At 40.0% G+C, this 18,135-nt stretch overlaps 1 protein-coding gene across 4 annotated transcripts in view; it reads right to left on the bottom strand.

Annotated features, from left to right (window-relative positions):
* Positions 1-18,135, bottom strand: part of LOC149941127 (epidermal growth factor receptor kinase substrate 8-like) — a 54,044-nt gene that overhangs the window by 21,044 nt on the left and 14,865 nt on the right. Inside the window, exon 1 of one of the 4 annotated variants that reach the window (XM_090180100.1) lies at positions 3,432-3,450. The exons of the other annotated variants lie outside the window; for them this stretch is intronic. The gene's annotated coding sequence lies outside the window, so the exon portion shown is untranslated. Of the gene's footprint in view, positions 1-3,431; positions 3,451-18,135 lie in introns of those variants that run through there. 4 annotated transcript variants of the gene reach the window in all.

The following is an 18,135-nucleotide window of genomic DNA, read 5'->3' as shown; positions in this document are numbered from 1 at the left end:
CAACAACGTATTTTAACGTTACCTTTGGTAGCCTATAAATTATCACATTATAAACTTTTGGTAAGGGTTTCGAAGCCTAGTTTGCGAGGTCATAAGGGTAGGCGTTGGTACGGTAACATTCGAGATTAATTTCCGATCATAAGGGTTACGGCCTTTCGAACTACTTCTAGATGCCTAGCCCATCCAATAATCCCCGTATAATATCGCGTCACGAACGGCTAAAGGGGGAAAATCAATACGAAAACGCGCGCATTCTTTTACGGGCGAATAATGCATCATCGGGATAAAACAGTAATGGATGGTAAGAGAGATGAAAATAGCTGGTCGATTGTCTAAAAGATAGATTTACTGGTAGAAGGATAATCCTTGCTCATAAAGAGAAAAGCGGTGGTATAAAAAGAACGCCATCAATGCGCCGTTAACGATAAATAAGATGCCGAGAAGAAGGCTAACCGATAAACTAGAAAGGACAACTTTCATTCTAGCGCGGATCAAGATAGTGGCGAGGGAGACACTCGTTGGAGTATCACCAAGTCGGACGCCACCAAGCGGAGGAAACCCTCGTGTCAACGAACGTTGAAATATTTCCAAAAACATAGTTAGGCCTAAGCCATAACGCGCCAGAAAGACCGATACCTACCAAAGCGCTTTTTTCTCGACTACGCCCCCGCTATCTTTCCCCGCCCCTTTCGCTAAACTGACAGTTGAAACGATAGTTAGCGATCGGGTAAAGACTATTCACTCCAAACGTCAGGTAACAATTCGCGTCGCGTATAAAATTACACTTAGGTTACCTTACGGTTAAATACGAGATTATCCAAGCTGAAAAGAACACGAGAGGTTGTCCAAATTTGAGCTTTGTTTTAGCTATCAGGTAACTGATGAATCGCGAGAAAGAATTCCGCTAGGGTCGCCAAAAAACTATTAGCAGCGCGCTTTCAAAAGAAAAAGGGATAACATAGGGAAAAGGATTTTTTTCTTTACCTTTTGGGAAAAAGGGGAAATTATTTTTTATCTTCAATTGGACAGCCACGTTTTAGCGAAGAAGATTCTCGAGAAAATTACTCTCTCAAATTGAGTAGAAACGAGTTTGAAAGTTAACTACGAAAGGGGCCCAGTTTTTATTTGCCATTGAAGACCGCCGTAACTAGGAGGGTGTTCTGGAATTGCCACGATCGACGAATAGAAGTTGGGCTCTCCAAAAATAAAAAAAAAGTCTTAAAATCGCGAATTCCCGTAAGGTGGCCGAACCTCAACGTCGTTTAACACAAATGGGTGTGTTACGAGGCAATGTCCAACTCTCGGGGGTAATAATACTTAAAGGAGATCCCGGCCTCGTTCGAAAACTACCATTATTTTTAACATTCGCCAATCGAATTGTAACGTATAACGGAGTAAATTGCGCGCTTGTGGTTAAAATAACACTAAGCTCGCTCTTGGGAGAATAAATAAAGCTTTGAAAAATGTCCTACATTAATGTATCCTTAATGAAATATAATGATAGTGTTTAAGCGGAGTTCATAGAAGTCGAGTTCCTAGCACCCATTTAAGTCGGGTTATTCTTGGGGTTTACGCGTCTGTTGAAATATATCCTTAAGAAAATTAAATCGCGATACTTAAACTTAAATTATATACTACTAAAATTAAATAATACGAATATTTATTGCTAAATTAATATCCTTTAACAGTCAATGTGCTATAATGCGAAAACACTTAAAATATTTTTGGAATAGAAAATACGATATTAATACCTTTATTATATTTAAGTTTTATTACAGGCTAAATTTGTACGCCGATTAGGTCTATAAAAATAATTAGGACAATGTAGCTCAACCAATCTAATTATATCATTCGTACCGTTAAATTAAGACGGCTCTTTTAAATTAATGAGACGCGTGGGGTATTACGACAGCCACCCCAAACAACGGATCCTTCAAATTTAATCAAACACCCGCCATCGTCTGAACTTAAATTACAGATTGCCTTAGGTCTAATTTAAATTAATTACGCACCAACCACTAATTTAAAAAAATCTTACATTGGCAACAATCTAAAAGAGTATATCAGAAGAGTATATATATAACCCAGATGACGGGCTAAGAAGCGGTCTTCGGAAAACGTTTCTAAAGATATCGAAAAAGTCAAAAGGTGATCGAAAAGCGAGATATAACCCGCGACCCGTCTCTTCGCATCTCCAACCAAGGAAGAAAAAAAAACATCCCTAAATAGCGAAACCGATTAAACAAAAAAAACCTTTAAAAATATTAAATTTAAAAACTGCAGCATTGATCCATCTTGGGAAATTACCCCGGAGGTAGACAGTCTCGTAACCGTTAATTAACCCCATCTATCTCTTAACCTTTCGAGTAATTTGGCTAATTTCTGCATCTCGTCGTTTACTTTTGAAGATAAATGAACAGCGGGGATGATTTTTTAAAAAAAAAGGAGTACCGGATGAAAGAAATTGACCTTAATTTCGTTTTAAAGGAATTTTAAAAGAGACGCCTTCTAACCTTTCAAGACGTTGGAGTTCCCAAAATGTTACCCGCATGAATAAGTTCCCGAAATAATGACGCAGCCCAGAGGGTGTATATAGTTAAGATAATATTTCAAAACAACCGAGTTAAGCCTAACGACTTGAATTCCAAACAAATTCTTGGTGCAAAATGAAATAAACAAATTAATTTTTCCAAAATATAGCTATGTCGGGATTTAGCAAATTCATTTTTCAAGCTGTTTAACTATTGAACGACAATTAGGGGTTAAAACAATGGCATCCTCCAACGAACAGCGGTCGAAAAACTCCGAAAACTTTCACTCGTCGAGTGTGGGCCTACCCATCGGGGTCGTGAGATCACCCGAGTTTAACACACGCCGTAAATTACGTAGAATTTACCCCCATTATACCCGTAATATAATTGTACGTTAAGTGACGTTTAAATAATACATAAGATCTGACGAGGGGCGAGGCTACTAACAGTTTCTGCTTCAACGATGCGTTAATTTTTTATACTAACTTCTAACGTTGCTTTTTTCAAAAGTCGCGATTAAATAACTACAAAAAACAAGGCCAAGGGAGACAATTACATCATAATTAGGCAACAATAAAGCCAAAAGATATATTTCTTATCACATTGCGACTGTATCGGAAAATACTAAAGGCAGTTAAATCAATTAAAATAATTCGCAATAGGGGCATATATCGAAGATAAAAAGTCTATTGCAACTAGAAAACTTAATAAAATAGGTCGATATATATTTTCTCAAACAATGGAGGGATTAATAACGCCAAAGCGTACGTTTTTTCGCCATAAAATTAATTCTTTTGTAAAAGTATAAAGAGAATAAATAAGAACCCGAACCCGATCAAGTTACCACGAAAAAAAATAGATTAGTAGAACGTTCAATTTAAAAATAATAAGGAATCCTACCATTTGAAAGATTTGACGTTATATCGCACTTTTAAGAATAAAAAATGACCTTTCCGAGAAAGATGACGAGGAAGAGGAGAGAAAAACCTTGACAGTTTCTGCGACACGTTATTGAAAACGAAACGCGGAAAATTACGCGCAGACGTTTCGCGTTTTTTCCTCCGTTTTTTGGCAAAGAAATATTTTCTACGGTAGAGATGCGAGTTTTGGAATTTCTAACGCGTACATGTTCCAAAAGGGAGAGAGTGATTTTGGTCGAAGGGCCCGATAAGGTAATAAGTCCTCATCATCCTCCGCCATAAATACATAATCACCCACACATTGGGGAGAAAAAAGTTGCCAGGTACGTGTAAGGCCTACGAGCTCCACTTGGCAACGCGTTCCGAGTCGGGGTGAAGGGTAAAGTTAACGTTTTTCCGCCCGCCAAATTAAATGTCAGGTGATTACAGGGACTAAGATGAGTTTACAAAACTTGCCTTTTAAAAATTACGTGGGATGTTCGAAGGAAGAATTTATTCCTGTTTATGAAAGAGACGATGTGAAAAATGTACAGGGATAATGTTTTTTGTTTTTGTAAGTACGGGCGCTGAAACTTATAATAACAGTGGAATTAAAGAAGATTTCTATAATTATTTGATCGAAACACGTACCTTAGTAGTTTCTGATGATTTTACAAAAGACATTTCTGAAGATAAAATAGCGGGGCGAATTTTCGCCTGTTCTCGGACTAAAAGTGTACTCTTGTTAACCAAAAACGTTTTATTCGTCTGTTCCGGGGATGATAATTACTCGGCTCCATAAACTATTCGCTTGTCCCGGAGTATTAGGGCTACTCTTTTTACTCCTTCTGAAAAGGAGGTGTAAAGAGAGTAATACAGAATTTATTTAATAAAAAGGCCACAGGCAGCCATTTTGGAAAAACGTTTAAAATTACGTTACTCTTTTTACCTACTCCAAAAACCCAGAACAAGCGAAAAGAAACCATCTTATATATTGATTTTTCTAAAAAAAAACCAATTACATGATTTACAACCGAAAAATATCCTTAGTCTGAGTAATGGGAGGTATTCACGATAAATTTAGACAAGATGAACGCCACAGCTCTAGGGGGGGGGGGGGGGGGGGCAAGGGTAATACACTAGCCTTCCACTGCAGCAATGATGATGTCACGAGAATACTGTTCAACCGTGCGGTGTACAGTTTTTCAGTACAGAGAAAAACGCGTTTTGTTTCTTAGTGATTTATTATTGGCACGGTTATTAACTGAAATTTAGTGGTAATTTAGTCAGCGTTTTTTCCATCCGCAAAGAAAAGCTTCTGTAACTAATTTGTATACAGAAAGGCCACCGCCGCCTCTACACCCGTCTGTCGTAAGATATGAACAAACTTTATTTTAGAAGTTGGTTAAATACCAGTTCAAACCATTCCCCGTATCGAAAAAGGTCGTAATAATCTTAAGATGTTTTTAATTTAATGTTAATTTTATTGTCGAAATCATTTTTCTAAAAATGAATCAAATCAATCTCTTTCAAATGCTGACACTTATTTCGTACCAATTATTTCCCTTGACAACAAACAGATCTATTAAAAGTGTCACACTACCTAAATAGGGTTGCCTCAAAATTTTCAGATTCAAATTCCCTGACCATTTTAAGAGATTTCCCCGACTTATTAAGGCCAAAATTTTTCTTTTATATTTAACTTTTATCAGAAGTTAATAAATTTAGATTGACTATTTCAGTAAAAAGGTTATTGAAATGTTGAAAAAGTTAGCCAAACATTCAAGGAAATAATTGATTATCGTGGAATTTGTCATAGATCTAGAGTTAAATTACCTTCAAAAAGTGCCAAGATAAAATTGAATTCCCTGACTTTTCCCTGAATTTTTACCAATTCTTAAAATTCCCAGACTTTTAGGCCCATTTTTAAATTCCCCGACTTTTCCCTGACGCGTGGCAACCCTGCTAAATTACAAAACAAGCAAAAAAAAATATTCGTCGACGGTGACTAATTCGGCCCGTTCAATTCGCGGCGGGATCCCCAAACATCCGATTTGGCCGGATTGCGCAATGAGCTAAACAAAAAGGGTTATATTTAAGGCCTTTTCACACGAGCCAACTTTTGGATCCAACTAGAGGAGTCAACTTTGAGTTGAGTCAACTAGTTGGTTCGTGTGAATAAAAGTTCGATGAGTTGATCCACCAAAAATGTACGCGAGAAAGAAATGGATCACTGATCCATTTTTGCTGACTCAGCATTTTGATTTAAAAAGTTGGCTCGTGTGAAAAGGTCTTTAGTAGAGTCCGCCGACAATAGAGCCCCATAATACGCAGAAGCGAAGAGCGAGCCAACGAAATAAAAGAGCCGACTTTGGGATTCTTTCGCAACAATCCCTCATTATATATACGCGACACAAGAGGTGTAGCTTCGCGTCTAGCGGTGGGATGCGTGAAATTGGACGTGACTTTTTCGCGAACCGCCGACGAAGGCCACTGATTTAATTACGGAAACGCCAACCCATTACGAACCCTTTACGGCCCACCAACGCCAGCCCGCGGGCACAGCCTAAAGGGTGGATGCCAACGGGACTTCGGATGAGAACGTCACGTTGGGAAGCGAATCTCGATCCATATTTATACGTACGAAACTTCAAAGACAAGTTGCATCGGGAAATTATGTACGTTACACTTGGAATGATGATGGCTCCATTGGAACCGTGGAAGTGTTGTTCCGAGCGATTTCAGGAACGTCCTTATTCTAATCGCAGAACGTATTTTCGAAGCATTTTTTGGGGGAAAATGTACTTTTCGCTTACAAGGAGACTATCCGAGGTGTTACACACCGAATTCGTTCAAACTCGGGGCATTGGAGACCTTCGTGTAACTTGAAAAATCCTAAAGGGATTTTATTCAATGGGCAACGGTTTTGCCATGGCAACGAAAAATGTTTTTGGCAACTTAAAATGGAAATTTTCCCATTGAAAATAACATGGGATTTTGACCGATTCCAAGGGTTCTGGTTCTCCCTGTGAAACCTTTTACAAAATTGAAAAAAATTAAAATACCAAAATTATAAAAATTGACGAAAAAAATCTAAATTGGTCACATTTTTATCAATTTTAAAAAAATAACAGGGAAATCGGTCAAAATCCCATGTTATTTTATGTTGTCAAAAACATTTTTCGTTTGCCATGGCAAACCCGTTGCCCAATGAATAAAATTCCTTTAGGATTTTTCAAGTTACATGAAGGTCTACCAATCCCCCGAGTTTGAACAAAATCGGTGTGTAACACCTCGGGTCCTCTCCTTGTTAGTGCGACATCTATGAAACTAATTTTCTTCCTTTTTTAAATTTGAATCCGGCAATGTAACTGCTGTCAACAATTACAATACCCTTGAAAACAGCGTGAATGTAGCTTTCAACAGAGGGCCGTACAAGAGGAATTCGGAGAAAGCCAGCTGCTTTTTTGGTGAAATTAGACCACATACTATTTAGAAAACTTTCAACGAACTCCAAAAAGTTCAAACGTACTAAAATATGAAAAAAAATATAAAAACGTATTTTCGTATCATAAATTTTTCCAAACGTACTAAATACGACTAAATAAATCAAAAAAGAATTTTCGTACTAAAAATTTTAAAACGTATTAAAAAAGTACAAATGTACCGCTAGGCTTAACACCGCACCGGGGTTACGAATCCGTCTGAAGAAACAGGTGGGGCTTAAGACTACGTCGAGTTCAAAATCATTGGCTTTTCTCGACTGCAAAACCACGTACTTTTCTAACAAAATTATCAGTCTTCCTTAGATATTCAGCGTGCTGGTTGCATAGACCAAATCGCCATCTAGCGACACCATTAATTACGAGTTTTCACTTTTTAACAATTTTTTTGTTTTTTTTTGCCCTTTAAATGGTGTCGCGTGATTTTGTCACGCGTTTTTATTTCATTTCAAATAGTTAAGGTGACGTCATTGGTACAGTACAGAAAACGAACAATGCATTTCGCGAGTTCGTGTGAAGCCGCTGCTAGCTCGCGTTACCTTGGAAGTTTTTAACGAACTCATGGCAGTGATGATTGGAATATAATATCAAAATAATGCTGATTAAGTTATTTATTTCTACAATACGAAGTCGTACCCTTCGTTTAGTAGCGGAGTTCCGAACCACCAACATTGCCAAAAACCTTCTTTACGAGTATTGAATAAAAACGTGAGTCATAAGCGAGTCCGCTACGAATAAAAATTTACGCTAGACAGGAACTAAAAATCGAATTTTTTTTCTATAGCATAAGGTCAAGATTAACTCTTAAACGGACAGCGGAACGGCTCATACGCAAATTGAAACACGAAAAACTCGATTTCGTAGGAAACTACCTCAAAAAATAAAAGTTCGGGAAAAAACACGAATTTGAAATGAAGTGAACGTCTAGCCATAAAATAATAAAAAATAAAAATAACGTAAAAAGTTTGAAAAACGTCCAGGAGCGAAAAAAGCGCGTTTCTTATCATTTCGAAATAAATTCGAGTTGACTTTTGGGACGGGAAAGGGCCAACGAAATAGGTTAGATATATTTTTTCTTTTTGCCAAAGACGTGAACGGACGGACGGACGGAAAAGAACACGAAATGATCGAGAGAAACGTACCTCTCGACGACTCCGGTCTTCGAACCTGGCGACTCGTACGTATATGGGAGATTTCCGTCATTCCAGAAATAATTAGGGTCAGTGTAGAGACAAATCTAACTCGGTATACGCGGAATATACCGTCTTCGAGCCTATAATACCAACTAACAGGTAACGAAGTTTTACGTCTTAAACGCCACTCGCGTTACCCGAATTCGAAATAGGGTATACGGCGTGTCCTTTCTAGCCTTTGACGGAAGTAGCGGGTAACACTAACACCACTCTAGCGCGACATTCTCAAAGTCAGGAAGGGAAAGAAAGTAATTTTTATATATCGCGTCGATTCCATACGTTATAATTTTTTTTTCCTAGTAAAGGAAGAATTCATTTCGGTGCGTATATCAACTTTCGCCAGGGCATCTTTATTACGACGGAGGAAAAGAGAACCAACAGCGTCTCATACGGAATTTCGGGAATTTGTTTTTCATTCCCGAGCGAGATGAGAAGAGCGGCAAAGACGTCTCATCCGCCGCGGGCCATCGCCAATGTTTTGTTTTTAACATCGCCTTTTATTCGCGACGATATCTCAAAAAAATAACATACAAACAAAACGGAATCCCTCGAACCCTTTTCCAAAAAATCGTTTTAAAAGAAAGCTTTTTATTTTGATTTAATGTTTGCGGAAGCAATATACTAATAAGAGATGTTCTTGGAGGGAATGTAACGGTCCCAACGAAGTTCTTTAAATTAAATTTCTCTAAATGGTTAAGAATTTTAAGCTGTTCTCACTACATTTACCGCTTATCTCTTCATATAAAATACGTATTTTACTAAGATATTTCATTTAGAGGGTTAAGTTTTTCCTTATTAGTTGAAATTTATTAAAGGGAATATAAATCAATAACGAAATTATTATAAGTTGAACATTAATACCGGCCACGAATTTCGTCATAAAAATTTATTCTTAGTACCAAAATCTAGAACTAGACGTAGCCTAAACTCAATATTCCATAAAGGTATAAATTTTTTCGATTCCAAGCGCCCAAAGGAGACAAAAACCTGCGCAGTCCATAAAAAAGTGCGAAAGGATAAGTTTCAAATTTTGTATAAATGTTTGTTTTAATCATTTTGTCGTATTAATTAACCAATTTTAATATATAATTATTATTATAATCTCTAGTTTATATATCTCCACCAAGGGCTCCATTTTGGGTAACCGTCTTTCCTATGACTTAATATATTTTGGCGTTGCAAAGGGATGTGTGGTAATATAACGCGTTGGAGGTTATATTCCCTTTTAATTAGGATTAAATAAGATTAGCTTAGATTGTTAAAATAACTATAGAACGTCCAAGGTGAAACCAAGGTCATTTAGCCATTGGAAAAAAGTACACCCAAATAATGGCGGCCAATATTAAAGCTATGGCTATTCGACGAGCGATCGAACTCGCTATTCGATAACTTTGAAGCCTCTAAAAAACACACCTATTTGTACAACTCAAATTTCATTGGTTGATTTGCGTCATCGAAACATTACGTCAACAATTCATCTCTAGGGCAAACTATACAAAGAAGGCCCGCGCATATTGTCACGTAAGCAATAAAAATGAAGAGCAAAAACCAAAAGGGGTTCTGCCATATTTTAGTAGGCATCACTCAGAATAGCGCGTGTGGGAGCGGAAATTGTCAAAATCCATTTTCCGACTCCAATATAAGGTATTAAGATAAACGAATCTGAGCGTAAAATACTTTGTTTTCATAGCACTAATGGCTTCCTTTAATCAATATTACACTTAACGTGATCGAGTTATCGTTAATAACGTCAAAAAACGGAAACAAGTAGTCGCGTACGGACTAGTCGACGCCCCTATCAACCTGGAAATGCAACAGTTATTGTTTTTTAATTAAAGACGAGTTTTTGTTAAAAAGCATAATGTAAAAATGCGAGTAAAAGGGGACTTTGACATTTCCTGTCGCTCTAGATAGCAGCCTGACAAAACCAGCTTGTGGAATATTAAACGCGTAACGGGCGCAATTTTGAAAAAGACAAAAACCCATTAAGTTCAAAGAAAACGAAAGCCGCTATGTACACAATTTCTCGGAGACTTCCGCTGGCTTTTAAAAAATATTAAACGAAAACTTAATCGATCACGAGATGGGAAAGTTCCAAATGGGTGGGGCCACGGAGAAAGAAACTAACCCCTATCTCGAACAACCCGGCCCTGATATCGATTGCCCAACTTAGGAAATAGCGAGTTGAAACATTTCCTTCATCAATATAAGTACCGCTGAATTGAAGATTAAAATCAAACTGCCTTCAAATCATTTGGAAACGGAAACAAAGCGACGATAGGAATTGCAGCGAGGAAGTGTGGCTAACTGCCATAATTCCACCCGTCTGGGTGCGGTTGTGATGGGCATCTTGCCCACGCACCCTTGCACGCGTTACGCTAACTTGATACCTGCTAACGTGCTCGCTCATTTCAGATGCTAATTCAGCGCTCTTCTCTTTTAGCCCACATTTGAGGAGCGAAATAGGCGCTCCTCTCGTTCAGCCCTCATTTGAAGAGCGAAATAGGCGCTCCTCTCGTTCAGCCCTCATTTGAAGAGCGAAATAGGCGCTCCTCTCTTTCAGCCCACATTTGAAGAGCGAAATAGGCGCTCCTCTCTTTCAGCCCTCATTTGAAGAGCGAAATAGGCGCTCCTCTCTTTTAGCCCACATTTGAGGAGCGAAATAGGCGCTCCTCTTTTAGCCCACATTTGAGGAGCGAAATAGGCGCTCCTCTCTTTTAGCCCTCATTTGAGGAGCGAAATAGGCGCTCCTCTCTTTTAGCCCTCATTTGAGGAGCGAAATAGGCGCTCCTCTCTTTCAGCCCTCATTTGAAGAGCGAAATAGGCGCTCCTCTCTTTTAGCCCACATTTGAGGAGCGAAATAGGCGCTCCTCTCTTTTAGCCCACATTTGAGGAGCGAAATAGGCGCTCCTCTCTTTTAGCCCTCATTTGAGGAGCGAAATAGGCGCTCCTCTCTTTCAGCCCTCATTTGAAGAGCGAAATAGGCGCTGCTCTCTTTCAGCCCTCATTTGAGGAGCGAAATAGGCGCTCCTCTCTTTCAGCCCTCATTTGAAGAGCGAAATAGGCGCTCCTCTCTTTTAGCCCACATTTGAGGAGCGAAATAGGCGCTCCTCTCTTTTAGCCCTCATTTGAGGAGCGAAATAGGCGCTCCTCTCTTTTAGCCCTCATTTGAGGAGCGAAATAGGCGCTCCTCTCTTTTAGCCCTCATTTGAGGAGCGAAATAGGCGCTCCTCTCTTTCAGCCCTCATTTGAAGAGCGAAATAGGCGCTCCTCTCTTTTAGCCCACATTTGAAGAGCGAAATAGGCGCTCCTCTCTTTCAGCCCTCATTTGAAGAGCGAAATAGGCGCTCCTCTCTTTTAGCCCACATTTGAGGAGCGAAATAGGCGCTCCTCTCTTTTAGCCCTCATTTGAGGAGCGAAATAGGCGCTCCTCTCTTTCAGCCCTCATTTGAAGAGCGAAATAGGCGCTGCTCTCTTTCAGCCCTCATTTGAGGAGCGAAATAGGCGCTCCTCTCTTTTAGCCCTCATTTGAGGAGCGAAATAGGCGCTCCTCTCTTTCAGCCCTCATTTGAAGAGCGAAATAGGCGCTCCTCTCTTTTAGCCCACATTTGAGGAGCGAAATAGGCGCTCCTCTCTTTTAGCCCTCATTTGAGGAGCGAAATAGGCGCTCCTCTCTTTCAGCCCTCATTTGAGGAGCGAAATAGGCGCTCCTCTCTTTTAGCTCACATTTGAGGAGCGAAATAGGCGCTCCTCTCTTTTAGCCCACATTTGAGGAGCGAAATAGGCGCTCCTCTCTTTCAGCCCTCATTTGAAGAGCGAAATAGGCGCTCCTCTCTTTTAGCCCACATTTGAGGAGCGAAATAGGCGCTCCTCTCTTTTAGCCCTCATTTGAGGAGCGAAATAGGCGCTCCTCTCTTTTAGCCCTCATTTGAGGAGCGAAATAGGCGCTCCTCTCTTTCAGCCCTCATTTGAAGAGCGAAATAGGCGCTCCTCTCTTTTAGCCCACATTTGAGGAGCGAAATAGGCGCTCCTCTCTTTTAGCCCACATTTGAGGAGCGAAATAGGCGCTCCTCTCTTTCAGCCCTCATTTGAGGAGCGAAATAGGCGCTCCTCTCTTTTAGCCCACATTTGAGGAGCGAAATAGGCGCTCCTCTCTTTTAGCCCACATTTGAGGAGCGAAATAGGCGCTCCTCTCTTTCAGCCCTCATTTGAAGAGCGAAATAGGCGCTCCTCTCTTTTAGCCCTCATTTGAGGAGCGAAATAGGCGCTCCTCTCTTTCAGCCCTCATTTGAAGAGCGAAATAGGCGCTGCTCTCTTTCAGCCCTCATTTGAGGAGCGAAATAGGCGCTCCTCTCTTTCAGCCCTCATTTGAGGAGCGAAATAGGCGCTGCTCTCTTTTAGCCCTCATTTGAGGAGCGAAATAGGCGCTCCTCTCTTTTAGCCCACATTTGAGGAGCGAAATAGGCGCTCCTCTCTTTTAGCCCTCATTTGAGGAGCGAAATAGGCGCTCCTCTCTTTTAGCCCTCATTTGAGGAGCGAAATAGGCGCTCCTCTCTTTCAGCCCTCATTTGAAGAGCGAAATAGGCGCTCCTCTCTTTTAGCCCACATTTGAGGAGCGAAATAGGCGCTCCTCTCTTTTAGCCCACATTTGAGGAGCGAAATAGGCGCTCCTCTCTTTTAGCCCACATTTGAGGAGCGAAATAGGCGCTCCTCTCTTTTAGCCCTCATTTGAGGAGCGAAATAGGCGCTCCTCTCTTTCAGCCCTCATTTGAAGAGCGAAATAGGCGCTCCTCTCTTTCAGCCCTCATTTGAGGAGCGAAATAGGCGCTCCTCTCTTTTAGCCCACATTTGAGGAGCGAAATAGGCGCTCCTCTCTTTTAGCCCACATTTGAGGAGCGAAATAGGCGCTCCTCTCTTTTAGCCCTCATTTGAGGAGCGAAATAGGCGCTCCTCTCTTTTAGCCCTCATTTGAGGAGCGAAATAGGCGCTCCTCTCTTTCAGCCCTCATTTGAAGAGCGAAATAGGCGCTCCTCTCTTTTAGCCCACATTTGAGGAGCGAAATAGGCGCTCCTCTCTTTTAGCCCACATTTGAGGAGCGAAATAGGCGCTCCTCTCTTTTAGCCCACATTTGAGGAGCGAAATAGGCGCTCCTCTCTTTTAGCCCTCATTTGAGGAGCGAAATAGGCGCTCCTCTCTTTCAGCCCTCATTTGAAGAGCGAAATAGGCGCTCCTCTCTTTCAGCCCTCATTTGAGGAGCGAAATAGGCGCTCCTCTCTTTTAGCCCACATTTGAGGAGCGAAATAGGCGCTCCTCTCTTTTAGCCCACATTTGAGGAGCGAAATAGGCGCTCCTCTCTTTCAGCCCTCATTTGAAGAGCGAAATAGGCGCTCCTCTCTTTTAGCCCTCATTTGAGGAGCGAAATAGGCGCTCCTCTCTTTCAGCCCTCATTTGAAGAGCGAAATAGGCGCTGCTCTCTTTCAGCCCTCATTTGAGGAGCGAAATAGGCGCTCCTCTCTTTCAGCCCTCATTTGAGGAGCGAAATAGGCGCTGCTCTCTTTTAGCCCTCATTTGAGGAGCGAAATAGGCGCTCCTCTCTTTTAGCCCACATTTGAGGAGCGAAATAGGCGCTCCTCTCTTTTAGCCCTCATTTGAGGAGCGAAATAGGCGCTCCTCTCTTTTAGCCCTCATTTGAGGAGCGAAATAGGCGCTCCTCTCTTTCAGCCCTCATTTGAAGAGCGAAATAGGCGCTCCTCTCTTTTAGCCCACATTTGAGGAGCGAAATAGGCGCTCCTCTCTTTTAGCCCACATTTGAGGAGCGAAATAGGCGCTCCTCTCTTTCAGCCCTCATTTGAGGAGCGAAATAGGCGCTCCTCTCTTTTAGCCCACATTTGAGGAGCGAAATAGGCGCTCCTCTCTTTTAGCCCACATTTGAGGAGCGAAATAGGCGCTCCTCTCTTTCAGCCCTCATTTGAAGAGCGAAATAGGCGCTCCTCTCTTTTAGCCCTCATTTGAGGAGCGAAATAGGCGCTCCTCTCTTTCAGCCCTCATTTGAAGAGCGAAATAGGCGCTGCTCTCTTTCAGCCCTCATTTGAGGAGCGAAATAGGCGCTCCTCTCTTTCAGCCCTCATTTGAGGAGCGAAATAGGCGCTGCTCTCTTTCAGCCCTCATTTGAGAGAATTTTCCCATTTCAGTTTTTTATTAGAAACGATAATTTTCATTGTGAACGAAATTGAACTGTATCTCTCAAATAGGGGGAACGATACCCATCAGCGCTTCCGTGACGAGTGTCCAGTTCCAATCACTTGTAGTATGCGGGAGTGCGTAGCGTGAATGTTATTAAAAAGAAATGAAAGCCGTTCCCGGAAGAAGTCACCGAAATATTTTGGGCGCTATCTCTAGAGATTAATACAACAAATATTTTCGATAATATAAGTTGGTTTGTTTCCGGCGTGTGTTCGGGGAAGAGCATTCCGCACTCCGCTGAAGAAACTGGACACGCTATGATAGTCGGACACGCATTGGGAGTGGTCGGCGCGCGACGGTCTCGCAACACTTTCTACGGGAAAGAAGCCTACCGTGAACGAATACGGTCGTCACACAGTTACAGTCGACCCGAGGGGAATTCGCGACAGACACTATCGTACCGTACGTCTTTCCGCAGGAAATATATCCAAGACATAGAAAACATTCTTCTGGCTAGTCGCTTCCTACTCGGTACTAGTTCCGAGAAAGAGAGGCCAGTTATTTGGAAAAGGGTTGGAAGTCGATATCTATACGTTCCTAAATACACACTGCAACGTTTGGGGGGAAACATCCTTCTAGTCAATGGTGAGCTTGGGACCGAGGTTTCGACGAGACCCGGCTTCTTGGTAGGATAGCAGCGAGCGAATCCAGAGCCCCACTCAAATCTTCCATTTTTTATAGGATTATTTAAGATTTCAAAATGGACAAAATATTATCACCTAATCGAAAAAATCTTACTTCTTTTTAAGCCCCCACTAGAATCTTCAATTCTTCATAGGAAAAATAGTCCTATAAATATAGGACTATTTTTTCAAAATTATAGGATTTTATAGGACAATTTCATTTACTAACTTTATGCATTTAAAAACAATCTATATTTGTTTAAATAAACTGATTTTTACTTAAAAATATAAACTATTTAACCATTTTTCACAAAAATATACCTATAGCTCACCATGTTAAACCGTTGCCTCCGTTATATAACGAAGGCAACGGTTAAACATAACAAAAGTATAGACTATAATGACTTTGCATAAGAATTTATCCTGTAGCTAAATCTAGCAATTTAACTGAGTGGTGAGATTTGAAATGGGCAAAATATCAAAATTGTGGGATTTTGCTAAAATATGAGATGTTATAGGACATTTTTGAAAATATAGGAATTATAGGACCTCTCTCTATTCCACGAATTTTAGTTTACGAACTTATTAAATACAATCCTTAATATCGCGGTAAATTGATAATAAACCCCCATATCATTCGCGGAATTCTATAATAATCTTTACGTGAAAATTAGGACGGAAAAATATTACCACGATAGCGCCGAAAGAAGTACCATTTCCGTACCATTTAAAACCTATTAACTTAGCGCAGCCGCATCGACCCTAAAAACACCGTCAATGATTTTCGAGGAATAAGAAGCAGAAGGGAGGAAGTATGCCAGAAATTGCCCAAAATCGTGACGTTATTAAACAATAAAGGGCGATCTTCTCCTTGTTTATTATTTCTTTATAAATTGAAAAAACAATAACGGATTTAATAAAAAAAATATGAAATATTTCGTGGGAACATGGCGAATACTGCCGCCACGATTGAAGAGGACCGAAGAGGTCGACAAACTTTTCGGCGCAGATCGAGGCGACATACCTTAGGCGTCCCCCCTCTAAGCTATCCCCGCAAATTTACTGATATTAACAGAAAGAGTTTAGAAGAGATATATTGGAAGTGAAGTTGAGCAAACGGTTCGGTCGTACCCCCGGGGATAAGGTACAGTTTGGGTCATTCCCTCTTCGATAACGTCACTCTTACACTTTTTCTTCGTTACTCAATGATAGTCTATACCGTATACTCAATTACTCTTTTATACATTAATAGATGTTTCTATAAAATAAAATTAATAAAAAGTAAAAAATAGAATATTTTGCTCTTACGTCACAAGACGCGGCGCTATTAATAGGAATGCACCGACATATCGGCCTATTTTTCAAATATCGACTTAGGCGAAGCCGATATTGACTGATACCGGTATTAGAAAAACATTTAAAAATAAGAAAATTCTCGATTAACTAACTAATGATAATATTTTATGAAAAGAAACATTCGGATATGGTCTTGCAAACTTTTTCATGAAAAATTAGAATACAATACAGTGTGCTGAATAGTCTTTTACAATGATTTTATCATATACACTACTGTTATGATAGATAACTTCGTTAATATCGTACTGTTAAGTTAAAAGGAACCACCTATGGACTGCATTCAAATTTGTTTACTTAAGACTGGTAAAAGTAAGAGACTTGTGACGTAAGAGCAACATTTAAACAATAAGGCCACGTTATTTTATTACTAGCGGGGTGGATATTTGATATAGCGACAGCGGAATCGTCGGCGAACAAATCGTGTAAGCACCCGAAAAGTCGCTTTCTTCTTTGAGCTTCCTCAATTACGGGAAAATTATTTTTCATATTTTTTTCCGTACAGAAAAATGCTACCGGTATATGTTTTAAAATGATAAAAGCAGTCATTAATATAATGCGCTGAAACTAATTATGTTTTTAGGATAAACGAAATATATATCTGAAAAAAGAGTATTTACGAAGAGACATGATTGAAAAAAGTGAAATTGAAGCCGAGACCAATCAATTCGGTTTATACTTTATACGAGGAAATGTAACGGATTATATAAAAGAAAATTAGGATCGTAATTGATTTACGGGGCAAAATAAATTGATTATGTCATCGTGTAAAACCCACAATTGGTTTTTACCATTCAAGTTAAAACACTCATTAAAACACAAATTACTAATTCCAGAAATTACAAAAACTCGGGTTACCTGATTTGGTTTCGAAAATAATTTTTAAATGTTCAGTAACCCAAGACTTCTCAACAAGGTGTCCCGCGATGTTCTGAAGTCGTGACACTGACGTTATTTTATTTTACGTAGGGATATGATGATATAACAGGTTTCTTTTCATAACATTTCCCTGGCCAATTTTTCCTAACATTTCCCTGGACAATTTTTCCTAACATTTCCCTGGCCAATTTTTCCTAACATTTCCCTGGCCAATTTTTTCTAACATTTCCCTGGCCAATTTTTCCTAACATTCACCTGGACAATTTTTCCTAACATTCACCTGGCCAATTTTTCCTAACATTTCCCTGGCCAATTTTTCCTAACATTTCCCTGGCCAATTTTTCCTAACATTTCCCTGGCCAATTTTTCCTAACATTTCCCTGGCCAATTTTTCCTAACATTTCCCTGGCCAATTTTTCCTAACATTTCCCTGGCCAATTTTTCATAACATTTCCCGGAATTTTGAAGCTAAAATTTTAATACTAACTTAAGTCAGATGGTTACCTTCAAAACCTTTTCCATCTAAATAACATTTCCATGAAATGGAGCAACCCTGAATGAACTACGATAGTAGTACGATCAGGGCGCGCATGGGCTCTACCGAAGGCATAATTTCGTCTACACCCGTATTAGGCAGACAAAAACCACAGTTGCTGTCCCCATTTTTATACAAACACTCAAATCCATGAGGCGTTTCATTACAAAATAAGTAAATAGAGTGATGGGAATAAGCAGATTCACCGCAAAAATTAAGGAAAAAATATACGGCATCGTTAAAGCAGTAAAAAGAGGGTAAACCGAAAAACATACCGTTAAATATTAAAATTTCGGGCAGAGCAAAAAATATTTCAAGACGTATAAGCTTTTCGTCGTATGGAAAACCAAGGCTAACCGAGATATCGTGACTACAT

The sequence above is a fragment of the Leiobunum rupestre genome, chromosome 6 (genome assembly GCF_980474605.1).
Source record: "Leiobunum rupestre chromosome 6, qqLeiRupe1.1.hap1, whole genome shotgun sequence".
NCBI lineage: Eukaryota > Metazoa > Arthropoda > Arachnida > Opiliones > Sclerosomatidae > Leiobunum > Leiobunum rupestre.
This window is presented reverse-complemented; position numbering and strand designations above follow the sequence as displayed.